Source organism: Phoca vitulina, unplaced genomic scaffold (genome assembly GCF_004348235.1).
Source record: "Phoca vitulina isolate PV1807 unplaced genomic scaffold, GSC_HSeal_1.0 scaffold18, whole genome shotgun sequence".
In the NCBI taxonomy this organism is placed as follows: Eukaryota; Metazoa; Chordata; class Mammalia; order Carnivora; family Phocidae; genus Phoca; species Phoca vitulina.
Genome location: NW_022589721.1, coordinates 35250349 through 35266762, shown reverse-complemented (window position 1 = coordinate 35266762; position 16414 = coordinate 35250349). Strand labels below are relative to the sequence as shown.

The 16414-nt window shown below is 47.7% G+C and overlaps 1 protein-coding gene across 5 annotated transcripts in view; it reads left to right on the top strand.

Annotated features, from left to right (window-relative positions):
• The first annotated feature begins 3921 nt into the window (after positions 1-3921).
• ARHGAP39 (Rho GTPase activating protein 39) overlaps positions 3922-16414 on the top strand; it is an 89815-nt gene continuing 77322 nt past the window's right edge. For 3 of the 5 annotated variants that reach the window (XM_032415576.1, XM_032415577.1, XM_032415570.1), the window contains exon 1: positions 4542-4682. The gene's annotated coding sequence lies outside the window, so the exon portion shown is untranslated. Of the gene's footprint in view, positions 3941-4056; positions 4094-4541; positions 4683-16414 lie in introns of those variants that run through there. The other 2 variants (XM_032415575.1, XM_032415573.1) reach the window with 2 other exon arrangements.

Here is a 16414-nt window from a genome sequence, read left to right as displayed (position 1 = left end):
GCTTTAGATCCTTCAGCTTCCTTTTACATTAAGTTGTCACCGAGTGACATGGATTTTTCTCAAATTATATCAGAGTCTATAGGTATGACTTACAGCAATCTTGCACCCACATAAAAACTGCATTTTCAATATGAGATTTAGAAAAAGGTATTTCAGGGGCGCCTGGGTGGCTCAGTCGTTAAGCATCTGCCTTCGGCTCAGGTCATGATGCCAGGGTCCTGGGATCGAGCCCCGCATCAGGCTCCCTGCTCCACGGGAAGCCTGTTTCTCCCTCTCCCACTCCCCCTGCTTGTATTCCCTCTCTCGCTGTGTCTCTCTCTGTCAAATAAATAAATAAAATCTTTAAAATAAATAAATAAATAAATAAAGATATTTCATAAAAATTGCAAGATTTTCACTCCTTCTGGCATAGTTGCAGCAACAGCTCCATGAATTTCCATCTCTCTCTCTCTCTCTTTTTTAATATTTTATTTATTTATTTGAAAGAGAGAGACAGAACACAACCAGGGGGAGAGGCAGAGGGAGAGGGAGAAGCAGGCTTCCCACCGAGCAGAGAGTCCGACATGGGGCTCGATCCCAGGACCCTGGGATCATGGCCTGAGCCGAAGGCAGACGCTTAACCATCTGAGCCACCCAGGCGCCCCTCTCTCTCTCTTTTTAAAGTAAGCAGTATGTCCAGTGTGGGGCTTGAACACACAACCCTGCGATCAAGAGTCACATGCTCTACTGACTGGGCCAGCCAGACACCCCCCCCCCTTTTCTCTTTTTAATGTGGTCCTTAGGCTGGACTCATTTATTTGAATGACTCATTTATTTGAGTCCAGCATAAGGTGGACTTTGAAATGGTGGGCAACTGCAGCTGCAGACCTCAATCTACAGCGCATATCAAGCAATTCAACTTTTTCTTGTAACATCGTGATTTTCTTTTTTCCGCTTCTTGGGAGCACATTTAGCATTATTCATTAGTGGCAGTTCATATGGGTCCCATAGTGTTATTGAAGGTTTATAGTGTTACACTAAATACAATGAGAAATACATGAGAACCATGGGAGATCACCTTTTGTTGTGATACACAATTTACTAGAGAGACGATATGCTGATATAGGGTGATTAATGTCGCATGGTGTTTTCAACGGGTCCTGGAAACACAAGCTTACCACAACAGCAACAGGAGGTGGCCAATATTTATCAGAGTAGTACGGTATGTACTGTTAAAAAATAAAATTCAATCAAGTAAATTTGAAGATCTAATTGGCTTTATTAGGTGATTCATGAATCAAGCATGCAGCAAGTAGAGCGAAGCTCCAAAGGGTTACAGAAAGGGAGAGGATTTTGAAAGCAGAACAGGGAAGTCATGAACAGAAAAAAAGGATTATTTTAGGTTAGGTCACCTTCATTTGGGGACAAAAAGTTCTTAGTACGTGGATTATCTCACCTTCCTTTGGGGGATGGAAAGACCCATGTGACAGATTACCTTATTGGTGCTGACCAGAAAATTTCTGAATTAGACTAGATTTCTGTGACAGGGTGACAATGCAATTAGGTTAGGTATTGAGCCCCAGTTCGGGGACTGGGCCTAAGATGTCATTTTGGGCCTGTAGCTTTCTTTTTATTAGTACTGCAGTAAATTTTATGCAGTTATGACTTAATACTGCATCTTTAGATTGCTTACATTTCTCCTGACTACGAATGGCACCATGTATGGTCTGTGAGTATTTGTGTGCATAAGTTTTGACAAATTTTAACTTTTTATAATAGATTTGTGTATATTTTATGGTAGCAAATGATAAAATAGACTAGTACTTACATATATTTTATACATTCCTGACATACCTAACATTTAAAATTTTTTGATATTTCTAGGCTACACAATTTGCCAAGTTTTTCCTAATTGTCACAGATCTCCAAAAAATTTTCTAATACATCTATTGAAAAAAAAAATCCGTGTATAAGTAGACCCGCACAGTTCATGCCCGTGTTGTTTAGGGGTCAACTGTATATATATTGTGAAACTGAATAATGCAGACTCCAAGAAGATGGCGTTCGGAGGCCAGCAGAGGGCGCTCACCACTCCTTGCCGCCGTTTGGAGACCCAGCAAAAAAGATTACACCTTGCAAGTAGATACCACTTTGTATCCCCTTTCCTCTATAAAAGAGCTTTGCTTTCCTTTGCTCTGCGGACTTGCCTAGAGTTTTGCTTTAGCTTGCTTATCCTGAATTACAGTTCTCTGCTATTACTAAATAAACCCATTTTGGTGGCAAAATAACTGGCAGTTTTATTTTTAAAGTTAACAGTATTGTTATTTGTAATCTCTTACTTAACAGAATGTAATTTCCTTTTTGCCTTGGTAATGATTTGCATTTCAATGGTTTCATCTGATGTTAAATTTCCATCTTGGTTTTATTTTGGATCATTTCTATCTCTAACATATTTTTCCATACTTTAATTTTATCCATTATATAAATACTTTCACCTATGTTTGGCAGGAGGTGGGGAAGGAGAATGGAAACACACTAGTAGGTCTACATCTTTTTCTGGGAAACTTTCATTCACCCTCTCACTTCCTAGCTTACACTTACCTAGAATGGTGAAGGGCAAAGGATTATGGGGCAGTCTTTGGCCACCTCCTAGAAGCCCTGAAAATAGGTGTTTGCACCTTTCTAGGATATGTGGACATGTAATATCTGCTGTCCTTAGCCAAAATACTGACATCCTATTGTGTTACATGCAGATGACAAACAAAGTCACATCCTCTGAGCCCAAACTTGCACATCCAGTGCTCCCATCAATAAAAGCAACTCAGACTCAACATGTTGGACTGGATGATCCTCACAGGGCAACCAGATGACAACAGAAAAAAGTACACTGGAGTCAGCAACCAGTGACCTAAAAGCGATGTGTTCCACGGAATTGGAGGACGAGAAGAGAAGGAGATAAAAGGTGCAGGCAGGCCTTTCGAGCAGCACAGTCAGCAGGGAGTCTGAGGGGGATGTGGGGTTAAAGGAGTCTTTTTTTTTTTCTTTTGTAATGAAAAATATCAGAGTGTATTTGTATGCTCATGGAAATAATTAAATAGAGAAAGACAAACATGATTAAGAGAGGAGATAGCGAAGCAGAATCTTTGAGAATTCAAGAGGGAGTGGGTTCCAGCTTACCAGGGGAGGGGCCGCCTTAGGTAGGAGCAGGGAAATAATGCTTGCACATTATCAGGAGGGAAGGTGAAGGGCAGGGGATGGACGTGTGTGGTCCTTTGGGTTTGGTGATAAGAAGAGTTTTGGTCCATCTGGGTGGCTCAGCTAGAGAGGCCTGAGAAGTTCTGTTGGTCACTTGGAGAGTGAGAGACTTACCCTACTGGAGAAAATCACAATATTGCAAGGAAGTGTGAAGTACTCATCTTAAGTTTCAGGTGAAGCCAGCCAGCCTGGTTGTGTGAGGTTCCTGCAGCGGTCATGATGGGGCATGGCTGAGGTCACCCGCGGTGGGTTTTCTCAGGTGCCCACGGTGGAGAGGGAGCTTAGAAGCAAGCAGCGGGGACCACCTGCCCAGTGTATGGGTGTGCAGTGTGCGGACGGCCCAAACGGGGGCTGCGAGCGCGGCGAGCTAGTCCCGGCCCGCGCGCTCCAGAGGAGAAGCACGCCAGCAGGGGGTTCGGCCGTGAGCGGCAGCCCCGGGAAGATCAGCCGAGGACGTCCGGGGGAGCGTGCAGCCCTCCGCGGTTCCTTGAGGGCGGGATGCAGGGCGTGGCCACGGGCTGCGCCGTGTGGGGTTCTGTGTTCCGCTGTGGGAGTTTCAGGCTGTTTAGCTTCCAAATGGAAGTCAAATACAACTTTCAGAAATGGATAGAGGTAATAATGGTTTCTAAAAGCTTGAAGAACAAGTAGACGCGTTAGAAGCTGCTGAAGAGAGCGCTCGTGAGATGAGGCTGAGCAACGCCAAGCGGTAAGAATGACAGCGAAATGATGGGAAAAAATAGACTGTCCAACCTGATTAACAAAGTATGAGAGAGACTACGAGAACGGGAACCAATATTTTAAGAGATAATGGCCGATAACTTTCCAGAATCCAGGAAAAGGGAAATCTGAGATTCAGGGGGTAAGTGACACCAAATCCACACTGGGACGTCTGAAACGGTAACTGCACCAGCGGAGGGCGATGAGGAACTCCAGAGCGATGGGATAGGAAAGGTCGGCCCGGGTGCGGACCGAGGGACGGGAAGGAGAGCTTCGGCGGCACCTGCGGCGTGGACGCCCGGCTCGGCCAGCCCCACCCCCGGGGTTCTCAGAGACCGCGCGCGGTCCCGCGCCCGCCTTGTGGGCGGAGCCCCCAGGACCGCGCTCCCGGCTCCCGGCAGGCCGTGCGCGCCGTGGGCCGGATTCCGGCTCCCGGCATGCCACACGCCGGCGCACGCGCACCGGGTTCTTGGTGGCGCCCCCTGGCGGCGGGAGCGGCGAGGGGCGGGGCCGGGGCCGGAGGCGGGGGGTTGCGCTGGTGACGGGAGGACGCGCGGCTGCGGCGCACTGGGCTGGCGGCGGCAGCGGCGGCAGCGGCGCAGGACGCGGACGGAGCGGGCTGCTGCTGCTGCTGCTGCGGCGGCGGCCGCGGGAGAGCCGCAGAGAGCTTGGGCGCGGCGCGCGGGCCGACATGAGGGGCTGTGGTGGCGCGGCCCGCGAGCAGCCGGCGGGTGAGAGCGCGGGCGGTGGGCGGTGCGGGCCAGGAAGATGGCGGAGAGGCCGGCTCTGCGGCCCCCGCCCGGCCTCGAGGAGGTCCCCGGGCCGGCCGTGCGAAGATCCGTGCCCGCGGGGATCGAGGGGGCGGACGGGGCCGCAGCGGGGGCGGGGCGGGGAGGGCGCGTGGGTGTGCCGGACTGGGCGGGGGCACGGGGCGCAAGGGGCCAAGGCCGCGCGGGGGCAGGGTGTGAGGTGGGTGTGAATGTGCCTGGCCCGAGGGTGGGCGTGCGTGCGAGTGTGCCCGGCCATGGGTGAGTGTGGGTGTGAGTGTACCTGGCTCAAGGGTGACTGTGAGGATGCCCCGCTGAGGGTGCGCGTGAGTGTCCGCGGCCGTGGGTGGGTGGGTGTGAGTGTGCCCGGCCCGAAGGCGGGCGTGAGTGGAGTGCAAGGGCTGAGTGTGGGGCGTCGGCGCGGTTTGCAGGGCTCGGTCAGGGCGGGGTGCGGGGGCGCTTTGTCCGCGCGCGGGGAGTCCGGACGCGCGTCTCTGGGTCGGGCCGTGGCCGCAAGGCCTCGCGGACCTGGCCTCTGCAGCACCGCGGGCTGGGGCGCTCCGGGGCGCAGCCCTCCGGGAGCTGGAATTCCCTCTGCTGCTTCCCGGTTGCGGGAGTGGTGTGGGTGGAGACAGTGTTCCGTGCCGAGGGCCGCGAGTGAGGCCGGCTGTGCATCTTGTGGGTCAGGACGTCTTTTATTTTAAAATGTGCAACGGGCTGCGAGGCCGCGGCAGCTGTGGGTGTGTTACATGCTGCTCCCACCAGCAGCTGCTGTGGGCGCTGCGCAACCTTCAACAGCAAAAATGCAGCGCCCTCCCCCCCACCCCACCCCGGCCTCCGTTCGGTGTGGTTGGGTTTAGCCAAACCTCCAGTGACCTCTGCAGAAACCTACAGTTGCAAGGCTTCGTGTTCCTCCCCTGGCGTAGACAATAGGAGATTTGTCTTTGAAGCTAGTGAGAGGAATTAAACCCTGTGGGTCCAGGGTGCCCTCTGTAAACAGCAGGTGGTTCCCGGTCAGCGGCTCCCCTTTCACAATGAGCTAGGTGTGTTTCTCCTCGCTGGGGGAGGGGAAGGAGATTTGATAGGAGGTGTGACTGTAAAACAGGGAGACTCGTTTCATAAGGCGTCCTGGGCGCAGACTTGGTGACCCTCAAAGGCTTGCTCGCTGAATGAGCAGAGGCCAGTCGGTCTCTCTGCACGTTGTCTAGTGAGCTGTCTTGCCAAGAAGCTGGAGAACAGAGTGAAGAGGGCGGGTCCCGGAGCCAGACTGCCTGCCTTTGAGTCCTGACTCCTCTGCTTATGGCTTTGTACTCTGTGCCTTTGGTTTCTCACCTGTAAAATGGGACACCAGTAATATTGGCTTCCTAGGGTTGCTTGTGAGGACTCAGTGAGTGAACACTCAAACATCGTGTCAGGTGCAGTGTAAGTGTTAGGGGTCACCACTGCCAGATCTGGTTTCCAGGGCCCCCGCCGCTTGTCTGCTGGCTCTGCAGTTTTCTACCAGAGTCACCGTCCTGGGTTTACATTAACTTCAAGTCTTTGACTCTATTTTCTTACACAAGCAAGCTGGGATCATATATGGAAAAACCAAGTCTTTTTATAAAGGTAAATGAGGAACAGATCTTATGTACTTAGATACATTATATATCAAGAAAGCTGCTAATGAGCCACTCTAGAATCCTGTAGTACTTATTGTCCTTGGGGTTAGGTAGGATTGTTGCAGACAGCAATGAGATTTAGAGCAGTTCTTGGGTAATTCTCCAAATTAAACCACTGAAGCTATTGTTGTTATACTTCACTTAACAGTGTTATCCTTGGAATAGGAAAGATAAGTTATTAACAAACTTAAATGATGGTGAAGACATAAGCAACAGACTGAGAACTTGGAATTACCAGTTCTGTAACATGCTGTCTTGCTAAGCTGTGGGAAGAAATAAGATTTAACTTGCTTCAGAGCAAAGCAGGAAGAGTCCTCATTTTCCAAGGAGATGATTCTCTTTCTCAGATCTAGGGAGAGTATCTTAGACTTACCCTAGATAACTACATCTCATCTCCTTTAAATCTGTGACACTAAGACTTGGGGGTAATCCTTCTCCTTTAAAGTAGAGTCTTTGGGCATTTGTGGAGTTTAAGGTGAGAAGGTTTAATGTTCAGAACAGATGGTGATGAAACAGCTTATGTGAGCAAAATTTAAAATATCTAAAGATAGATTTAAAAATGTCCATCCCAGCCTTTTCTCCTGCATGTGTGCTGGGGTGGGCTGCCCCCCCCCCCCAAGGGAAAAAAAAGAGCCTGCCTCATGCTCTGTCTGGATGGTCTCACCCAGGGCAAGGGTGCCATCCAGACTTCTTCCCTCAGCCTCAGACTTTGCAGCCAGCCTCCGGATGCAAAAGCCCTTTAGGCTCCTCAGACCCTGCCTCCTCTATTTCTGACCTCAGCCCTTTGGTGCCTTAGGACCATCATCTGGTTGTTTGCTACCTGGAAGAGCTTGGTGCCCTGGGTCCTCCCCCAGCTACATCTGTTCGCTGCAGATCCTGCTCATTGTACCTCCTGAGTAGTTACCAAATTTATCCTTCCTCAAATTTATGGTCCAGGGCCTGTGCCCTTTTGCATTACAGCTGTGCCTTCTGGGTGGGCTCCCTCCCTTCTGTCTTCCACATAGCTGCTCAGGTGGTGTAGTGCAGAGCAGTGGTTCTCACCCAGAGGTCATTCATCTGGAGAAGTTTTTGGTTGTTCCAACTTGGAGGGGGTGGGTGCTACTGGCACTGGAAGTGTGGAGGCTGGGGATGCTGCTCAGCATCCTGTGATGTACCGGACAGTCCCACGGCCACTATGCCAGGCTTAAGAGCAGGCCCAGAGCATGTCCAGCTGGTTGCTCCCCTGCCCTGCACTCCTCCCTGGCCTCACATGCCCCTTAGACCGCTCTTTCCTGTGTGCTTGACTAGCACTCTGCTCTCCGGTGACACCAGCCAAGCCCTTGGTACAAAGGCCAAGCCCTGCTCCATGTTCCCCGCTCCCCCCAAAACAAGCAGAGCTTGAGTGGCCCCTTCATCTCCTTTACCCTCAATGGGGCTTGCCCCAGGAGGATCCTGTCCTGATCCCTCCCTTCCCACAGCAACTTCTGCGCCCCACGGTGTTCTGAGCCATGCCTTTGGTCACTGCACAAACGAGAGTTGTCTCGCCTCTGCACCGGGAGGTCTTTGAGGGCAAAAGAGACCTTTGTATTCTCAGTGTCTGTTTGCAACATTTTCTTAGGGCATTGACCTCAGTAGAGATGTTGGATTTGGGTAGGTTTCACCCCAGAGGAGGATTAACACAGCAGTGGGAGCAGCTCCCTTATTTGTTTCCTCCATTTTGGCTGCTTACAACTACCCAGGGCCTCTCTTGTCTCTTGCTTTCTTAAGTATAATTTTTTATTCTCACAGATTCTCTTTATTTTTGCTTCCTAAAGGGTTAAAAAAATTTCTTTTGGAATACAACATAGTCACAAAAAATTTCTTTTGGAATACAACATACATTCACAGTTGGAGAACAGTGCACTGTGTGGCTTCTGTCCTGTTTTTACCCCAGGAGCCTGGTTCCCCGGAGGCACATACCGTATCTCCTTCTAGAAATACTTTGTAAGCAATTTCTTTTTTTCCTACCCTTTTCAAAAAGTTCCTGAACCTTGCCTTTTTTTAACTAAATATGTTTGGGAAGTCATCCCATATCAGTGCATTTCCTAGTTCATTCCTTTTCATGGCTGCGTTCGTGTTTGGCTCTCTAGAGGTGCTGTGATTTATCTAACTAGGCCCTACTGCTGAATACTGTGCTTTGTGCGGTTACAAATAGGTTTGCAGGTACAGAGTTTGGTGATGTGAGAATGTGCCTGTAGGGCCTATCCCTGGAAATAGCACTTCTTTCCTTAATCACTATTTATTCCATTAGATCAGGTTTTGCTCTTGCTTTTTCATGTCTTTAACTCTGCACTTCCTTTGGTCATTTATTTCTCCCAATTACCTATATCTTAAATAATATGGTATGATCAAATTAAATGAGTTTCTCAGTTGGTAATTGGCTTATTTTTCGTGTGTTTTTATGGGTAAGAGTGACTAGAACACCTTCACGCAAGCACCTGGACACAGATGTTCACAGCAGCAGCTATTCATGATAGCCAAAAACTGGAAACAACCCACATGTCCATCAACACATGAATGGATAAACAAAATATGGTCTGGCCATGCAATGGAATATTATTTGGCAATAAAAATAAATGAAGTACTGATTCATGCCACAACATGGGTGGATCTTGAAACATTGTGCTAAGTGAAAGAAGCCAGACACAGAAGTCCACATGCTGTATGATTTCATTTGTATGAAGTGTCCCGAATAGGCAAATCCATAGGTAGAAAGTAGATTAGTGTTTACCAGAGCCTGGGGGTTACAGATGAGAGATACGGGGTTATTTGGGGGATAAGGAAAGTAACCTGTAAATGCCTGTGGAGAAGGCTGTGCATGTCTGTGAATATATTAATATCAGTAGATTGTACGCTTTAAATGGGTGAATTGTATGGTATGTGAATTATATCTCAATGAAGTTGTTACACACAAGGGTGACTAGGATTTTTCAGGCGGGAGCATTCCAGGGTGGGAGCCCCCAGAGAATCTTGGTGTAGACACAGTCCTGGGGTTGTGGGGAGCAGTCCAGTGGGCAGCACGGGGAGTGATAAATCCCTGATGGGTGTCTGAGCTGCCTGGCACAGCTGGAGCAGCTCTGGGCTTTGACTCAATCCCTGACCAGTACAACTGATCACAGATAACTTGCTTAACATCTAAGCCTGGGCTTTTGTGTGCAGATTAGATGATGTCTGTCCTGCTGCAGCATGACTGAGTCCTGGAGGGTCCTGTAAATTACTGAGTGTTCTATGTGTATAAGGTTTTAAAAAATTCGTTTTGGGGCGCCTGGGTGGCTCAGTCGTTAAGCATCTGCCTTCGGCTCAGGTCATGGTCCCAGGGTCCTGGGATCCAGCCCCACATCGGGCTCCCTGCTCAGCGGGAAGCCTGCTTCTCCCTCTCCCCACTCCCCCTGCTTGTGTTCCCTTTCTCTCTCTGTCTCTCTGTCAAATGAATAAATAAAATCTTTAAAAATAAATAAATAAATAAATAAATAAATAAATAAAATTTTTAAAAAAAGAAAAGAAAAAATTCATTTTAACACCAAGAGGCTGATGAGTCAGCAGAGCCCGTTTTCTGTCCTCGGGTACACTGGCTGAAGACAAGCCAGACCCCAAGTGTTCTGGCTGCAGGGTTAACCAGTCACCCCAGCTTGAAACCCTCACTGACAGCCAGGCCTGAAAGCCCTCATCTGGCTTCTGGTGTTCCAGCTGATGTTCCTTTTTGACTGTGTGTCTTTGTCTATCTTGCTTCCTCTCTTGGTCTTTTTTCCCCCCCCACATTCACATAACTTTTTTATAGTGTATTATTAAGAATTACTCTAGTTTATTATTATTGTTGTTAATCTCTTACTGTGCCCAGTTTATGGATTAAACTTTATCACAGGTATGTATGTATAGGAAAAAACATGGTATATGTAGAGTTGGGTATTATCTGGGGTTTCAGACATCTGCTGGGGGTCTGGAGCATGTCTCCGTGGATAAGGGCGGATGCCTGTAACCCTTCCAGTGGTACAGTGACCACCACGCATCATCCCAAGCCCTTTGCATGTATCAGTTCCCCCGTCCTCACAGCACTCCACCGAGGCCCTCCTCATCACCCCCATTTTACAGATGACAAAACTGGATGTACCCCTTCCAGTCAGCAGACTGGGCACGAGTATCTCTCTTGGTCTTTTCTTGGAGATCCGAGAGGCCCCAGCACTAATCGGAGTGGCTGATGCTTCCTCCATGGTTGAGCTTTATAGTAATACTGTCCTTAAGATGCTGCAGGTGGTTTTCTGTTATAGTCCCTTCAACCATTCCCTGGGATTTCTGTGGTGGCCAGCATGTTCTTCCTTGCAGTTAGGATTGTGATGAAGCATATACAATATAAATTTCCCCAATCCACAGTTCTCACATTATTTGTGCATCAGATTGCATATGTCACTAATAAAGGTGAAGCAGCTTCTGGACTCTGTTGTTTTTCTGTTTAATTGTGGTGTTGGCCGTTATATTTTGTATTCACAGTTCAGCTATGCTATTAAGATTCCTATTTCTTCCAACTCTGGGAAACCCAAGAAGTAGCCTCTGGTTCCTAAAAGCTGGAAGGGAGTAACACTGTGGGTCCCAGGATCTTTGTTCACAGGGATGTTTGGAAACCACAGGTGGCTGTCTAGGAACAGTGTGGGCCTTCCTGCCCATGGCCACTGGGGCCCAGAATGGGCATTGCTGGCAGGTAGACCCCTTCTCCATTGGTTTGTCAAGACTTGACGTCTGGTTTTGTGTCTGCCAGGCCCACCCACGTTTATCCTGCTCCGGGTCTCTCCTGTCAGCTGCTGCGTGCCAGCCACTTGTCAGTCAGGCGCCCCAGATGGAGACAGACCAGACTCCTGGTAGGGGACACGTGGGCCTGGACTGTGATAACCTCATGTCGACAGCAGTGCTGGAGGCGAGTGTGGGGTCTTTGGGAGACCCCTTCGGTGGCTGCTCGCCTAGCCTGGTGTGAACAGCGTTTAGGTAGGCTTTCTGGAAGAAAGGGTGTCTCATGTAGAAAGGAGGGGACTCTGCGACCATGCCTTCGAGGGTATTAACCGGGCACAGGAACAGTGCCCCTCAGGTGGAAGGGGCAGCACGAGGCAGGGAACCTCAGGTGCGTGGGGAGTGTTCTGTGGCTGGGCAGAGCAGCAGGCCAGCCAGTGAGGGCATGTTTGCAAAGCTGAGAGCTCGGAGTACCTCCTGAAGGGGTACCCCGTCATCTAGAGTCCCACCTGCCATAGTCAGGATGCAGGTAAGTCCAGCAAGGGGTTTTGCAAGAGTCTTTTTTAGCTCTGGCTTTACCCATTCACTTCCTTTCCAGAACACGTCAGACTTAAAAGCAGATATTATGTACCTTTGATCCATTCTAATGTAGTTTGCGTGATAAAATCACTTGTGAGAGTTGGACGACGTGCCTATTGGTGACACTGCACAGCTGGCTGAGAAATGCTGTGGGGCAGGGGCTCCATCAGGGCCCCTCTGAGCCTGGTGTGGTGGCCCTTATGGAGGACAAGACACATGACATGGGCTTCATTTCTATATTAACTATGAAGTCCCTAAAGAATGCCAACGTTAAGAATTGACAAACCAGGGGTGCCTGGTGAGCTCTGTCGGTGCAGCATGTGACTCTTGATCTCGGGGTTGTGAGTTCAAGCCCCACATTGGATGTAGAAATTACTTAAAAATAAAATCTTCAAAAAATTTTTTTACAAACTGGAATTGGCATGCATTCAGTATGTAGAGGACCCCAGTGGGTATTTGGAGAAGCTTGGCTGCCCCAACGCTTCACAGCCCTCCACACTTCCTCCTGAGTGTGAGACAGGTGGGTGGTCACGGTCTCTGGTGTGGCAGGAAGGAGCACTAACTGGCAGCAGTGTTGGAATTGGGAGGGGTGGTCGTGCCTCTCCCTTCATCCATTCCACCAGGGCTGGTAATGCCAGGGTGAGGCCCCTGCCTCCTAAAGCTCAGAGTCCAGTGCAGGGAACAGGCATGCATTTGACAACTGCAGGGTGTCCCCTGAAGGATGGGGGGGGTGGGACTCTGAGAGCAAACCTAGGGCACCCTGTTCAGATGATGGGTCAGGGAAAACACCTCTGGGAGTGAAATCGAGTTTGAGGCCACAGCATGGATGGAGAGTGGGGAGGAGGATCAGCTCATGTGGCACCCTCGGGGTAGCAGGGCCCCCTGGATTGGGAGTCTGGAGTAGGTTAGGAGATGTGGCAAGGCAGGCGGCCAACCAGACCCCACCAACTAAAGGAGATGTTGAAAGACTGACCTGAACAGCTAGTCTTTCCAAAGCATCACCCTGGCTGTCCATCAGGAGTGAATTGGAGGAGAAAAAATACAGAAACAGGTTCAGGTGAGTGAATGTGGGGTGGAGGCTGGGAGGGCAGCAGAGGTGTCGAGTTGATTGGGCTTGATGGGTTAGATGTGGAGGGTGATAGGAGGGATTGACATGGGCCACTGGTCTCTGCTGCCGCTGTTCTTCTAGGTGTGTGGTAGCACATAGCAGGATTTCACTCTTTTTGTGGCTGGATAATCCATTCTATGACTCTACCACATTTTGTTTTTCCGTTCACCTGTTATGGACATTTGAGTTGTTTCCACTTTTCGGCTAGTATGAATAATGCTGCAGTTTGTACATGTTTGTGAACAAATGTCTGTACGTATTTGAGAACCAGTGTTTGGACATATGTTTTCATTTCTTTGGGGTATTTACCTAGGGGTGAAATTGCTGCATCTTACAGTAGCTCTAGGTTTATTTTTCAAGTGCCAAAGTGGATATACTAGTTTACATTCCTGCCACCAGCGTGTAAAGGTTCTGGTTTTTCCACGTCCTCTCCAACACTTGTTATTGTATGTCTTTTCTTTTAATTTCTATTTATTTTTTTAAAAGATTTTATTTATTTGACAGAGAGAGAGGGAGAGAGAAAGCAAGTGCACAGGCAGGTGGAGCGGCAGGCAGAGGGAGAGAGAGAAGCAGGCTCCCCGCTGAGCCGGGAGCCTGATGGCGGGGCTCGATCCCAGGCTGAGATCATGACCTGAGCGGAAATCAAGAGTCAGACGCTTACCACTTAACCCTCTGAGCCAACCAGCCGCCCCTGTGTGTCTTTTCATTGTAGCCAACCTAGTGGGTGTGAAGTAGTATCTCGTTGTGGTTTTGATTTGCATTTCTCTGATAGCTAATGATGTTGAGTATCTTTTCATGTGCTTATTGGCAATTTATGTGTCAGCTTTGGAGAAATGTCTATTCAGATCCTTTGCTAATTTTTTTTTTTTTTTTTTTTTTTAAAGATTTTATTTATTGGGGCGCCTGGGTGGCTCAGTCGTTAAGCGTCTGCCTTCAGCTCAGGTCATGATCCCAGGGTCCTGGGATCGAGCCCCGCATCGGGCTCCCTGCTCGGCAGGAAGTCTGCTTCTCCCTTTCCCACTCCCTCTGCTTGTGTTCCCTCTCTCGCTGTGTCTCTCTCTGTCAAATAAATAAATAAAATCTTTAAAAAAAAAAAAAAAAAAAAAAAGATTTTATTTATTTATTTGAGAGAGAGAGAATGAGAGACAGAGAGCATGAGAGGGAGGAGGGTCAGAGGGAGAAGCAGACTCCCTGCCGAGCAGGGAGCCCGATGCGGGACTCGATCCTGGGACTCCAGGATCATGACCTGAGCCGAAGGCAGTCGCTTAACCAACTGAGCCACCCAGGTGCCCCTTTTGCTAATTTTTTTAAAAAGATTTTATTTATTTGAGAGAGAGTGTGTGCGTGCACAAGCAGGGAGAGGGGCAGAGGGACAAGTCCCACTGAAAGTCTGCCAACAGGCTCAATCCCAGGACCCTGAGATCATGACCTGAGCCGAAGTCAGATTCTTAACGAACTGAGCCACCCAGGTGCCCCCTTTTGCTTGTTTTTTATTTTTTTTAATAGGGTTATTTATCTTTTTGTTACTGTGCTATAAGTGTTCTTTATATATTCTGGATACAAGTCCCTGATCAGATCCATGATTTGCAAATGTATTCTCCCATTCAGTGGTTGTCTTTTCACTTTCTTGTTGGTATTGTTAGCAGTGCAAAAGTTTTAAATTTTGATGAATTCCAATTTACTTTTTCTTTTGTTGCTTGTATTTTGGTGTTGTAGCTAAAAAACCAATACCTAATCCAAAGTCATGAAGATTTACTCCTGTGTTGTGTTCTAAGAATTTTATAGTTAATTTTTGTGTAAGGTATGAAGTAAAGGTCCAGCTTCGTTCTTTCGCTGTGGATATCCAGTTATCCCAGCACCATTTGTTGAAAAGACAGCTCATTCTTTCCCTATTGAATCAGCTTGGCACCCTTGTCAGAGATCACTTGTCTGTAAATTTGGGGGTTTATTTCTTGACTCTTAACTCTGTTCCGTTGGTCTGTCTGTACTTACGCAAGTACCATCCTGTCTTGATTACTGTAGTTTTGTAGTAAGTATTGAAGTCAGAAAGTGTGAGTCTTCAGCTTGATCTTCCTTTTCAAGATTGTTTTGGGTTTTTTTTCTGGGTCCCTTGAACTTCCATATGAATTTCATGTTCAGCCTGTCAGTTTCTGCAAAAAAGAAAGCTCGATTTTGATAAGGATCTGTTGAGTCTGTAGATCAGTTTGGAGTGTTTGCCATTTTAACAATGTTAAGAGGAACATTACATGAATGTGGGATATCTTACCCTTAGGTCTTTAATTTCTTTCAACAGTATTGTGTAGTTTTCAGTGTATAAGTCTTGCATTTCTTTTGTTAAATTTATTACTAAATACTTCATTCTTTTAAAAGTTATTATAAATGGAATTGCTTTGTTAATTGTATTTTCAGGTTTTTCATTGCTAATGAGTCTTCCAATTTTTTTTTTTTCTATTTGAACAAATGTTCAAAACTTAAAAGGTATTAAAGAGTGCAGAGTGAAAAGGCTCTCCCACCCTCACCCTTCCGCTACCCAGGTTCCCTTCCTGAAGGCAGCTGCTACCTCGCAGTCTCGTTTGTCCCTCCAGCAGGGGTAGTCAGTGCATGGATAAGTAATGCATATACATGCTCTCCTTTGCCCTGCTGGGTTGATAGTTCTAAATAAGCGATAAAAATTATATACTTAAAAACTTTTAGTGCATTTATTTTACAAAAGTCTTTCTGAAAACAACGGTGAGTGAACAAATTCCATCCTCTAGTTTGTCGGTTTTCAGGGGACTGACAATTCACTAGCTTTTTTGAGTTCTGGGAGTAGGTTAAAAAAAAAAATTCAAAAAGGCTACAAATGTGATTTCTTCTGATGCACCTAGCTGGCGTTTTCAGCTTGCTCAGTGGTTTGAACATTGCCCATGTAAGAAGCTGTTACTGACAAGTCTAGGAAAAATATTTTTAAAAGATTTATTTATTTATTTAATATATATGTAGAGAGAGAGGGAGAGAAGCAGACTTGTCACCAAGTGGGGAGTCTGGGGAGCCCGATGCAGGCCTGATCCCATGACCCTGAGATCATGATCTGAGCCAAAACCAAGAGTTGGATGCTCAACTGACTGAGCCACACAGGCGCCCCTAGGAAAAAAATATATATGTATTTTTAAAAGATTTTATTTATTTATTTGACAGAGAGATAGAGCAAAGTAGGCAGAGTGGCAGGCAGAGGCAGAGGGAGAAGCAGACTCCCCACTCAGCGGGGAGCCTGACGCGGGACTCAATCCTAGGACCTGGGATCGTGAGCCAAAGGCAGACACTTAACCGACTGAGCCACCCAGGCGCCTGGAAAAATATTTTTTAAGCTACATGTTACCTGTTATCATTGTTGTAATTTGATGCTTATGTTCTAGCTACTGTTCTGAACACATTCTGTGCTTTGTATAATTTATGCATCTGAACCATCCATGGTGGGTGCTCTTGGTTCCACTTAACAGACTAGGAAACTGAATCCAGCAGGTTACATAGGTGGTAGGCAGAGCCGGTGTGCAAGTCCAGGTGTCTTGACTCCAGAATTTTCCTTCTTAACCATAAAGGTATACTTCCATTCATGTTGTGTGGCTTCCCTGATCTCA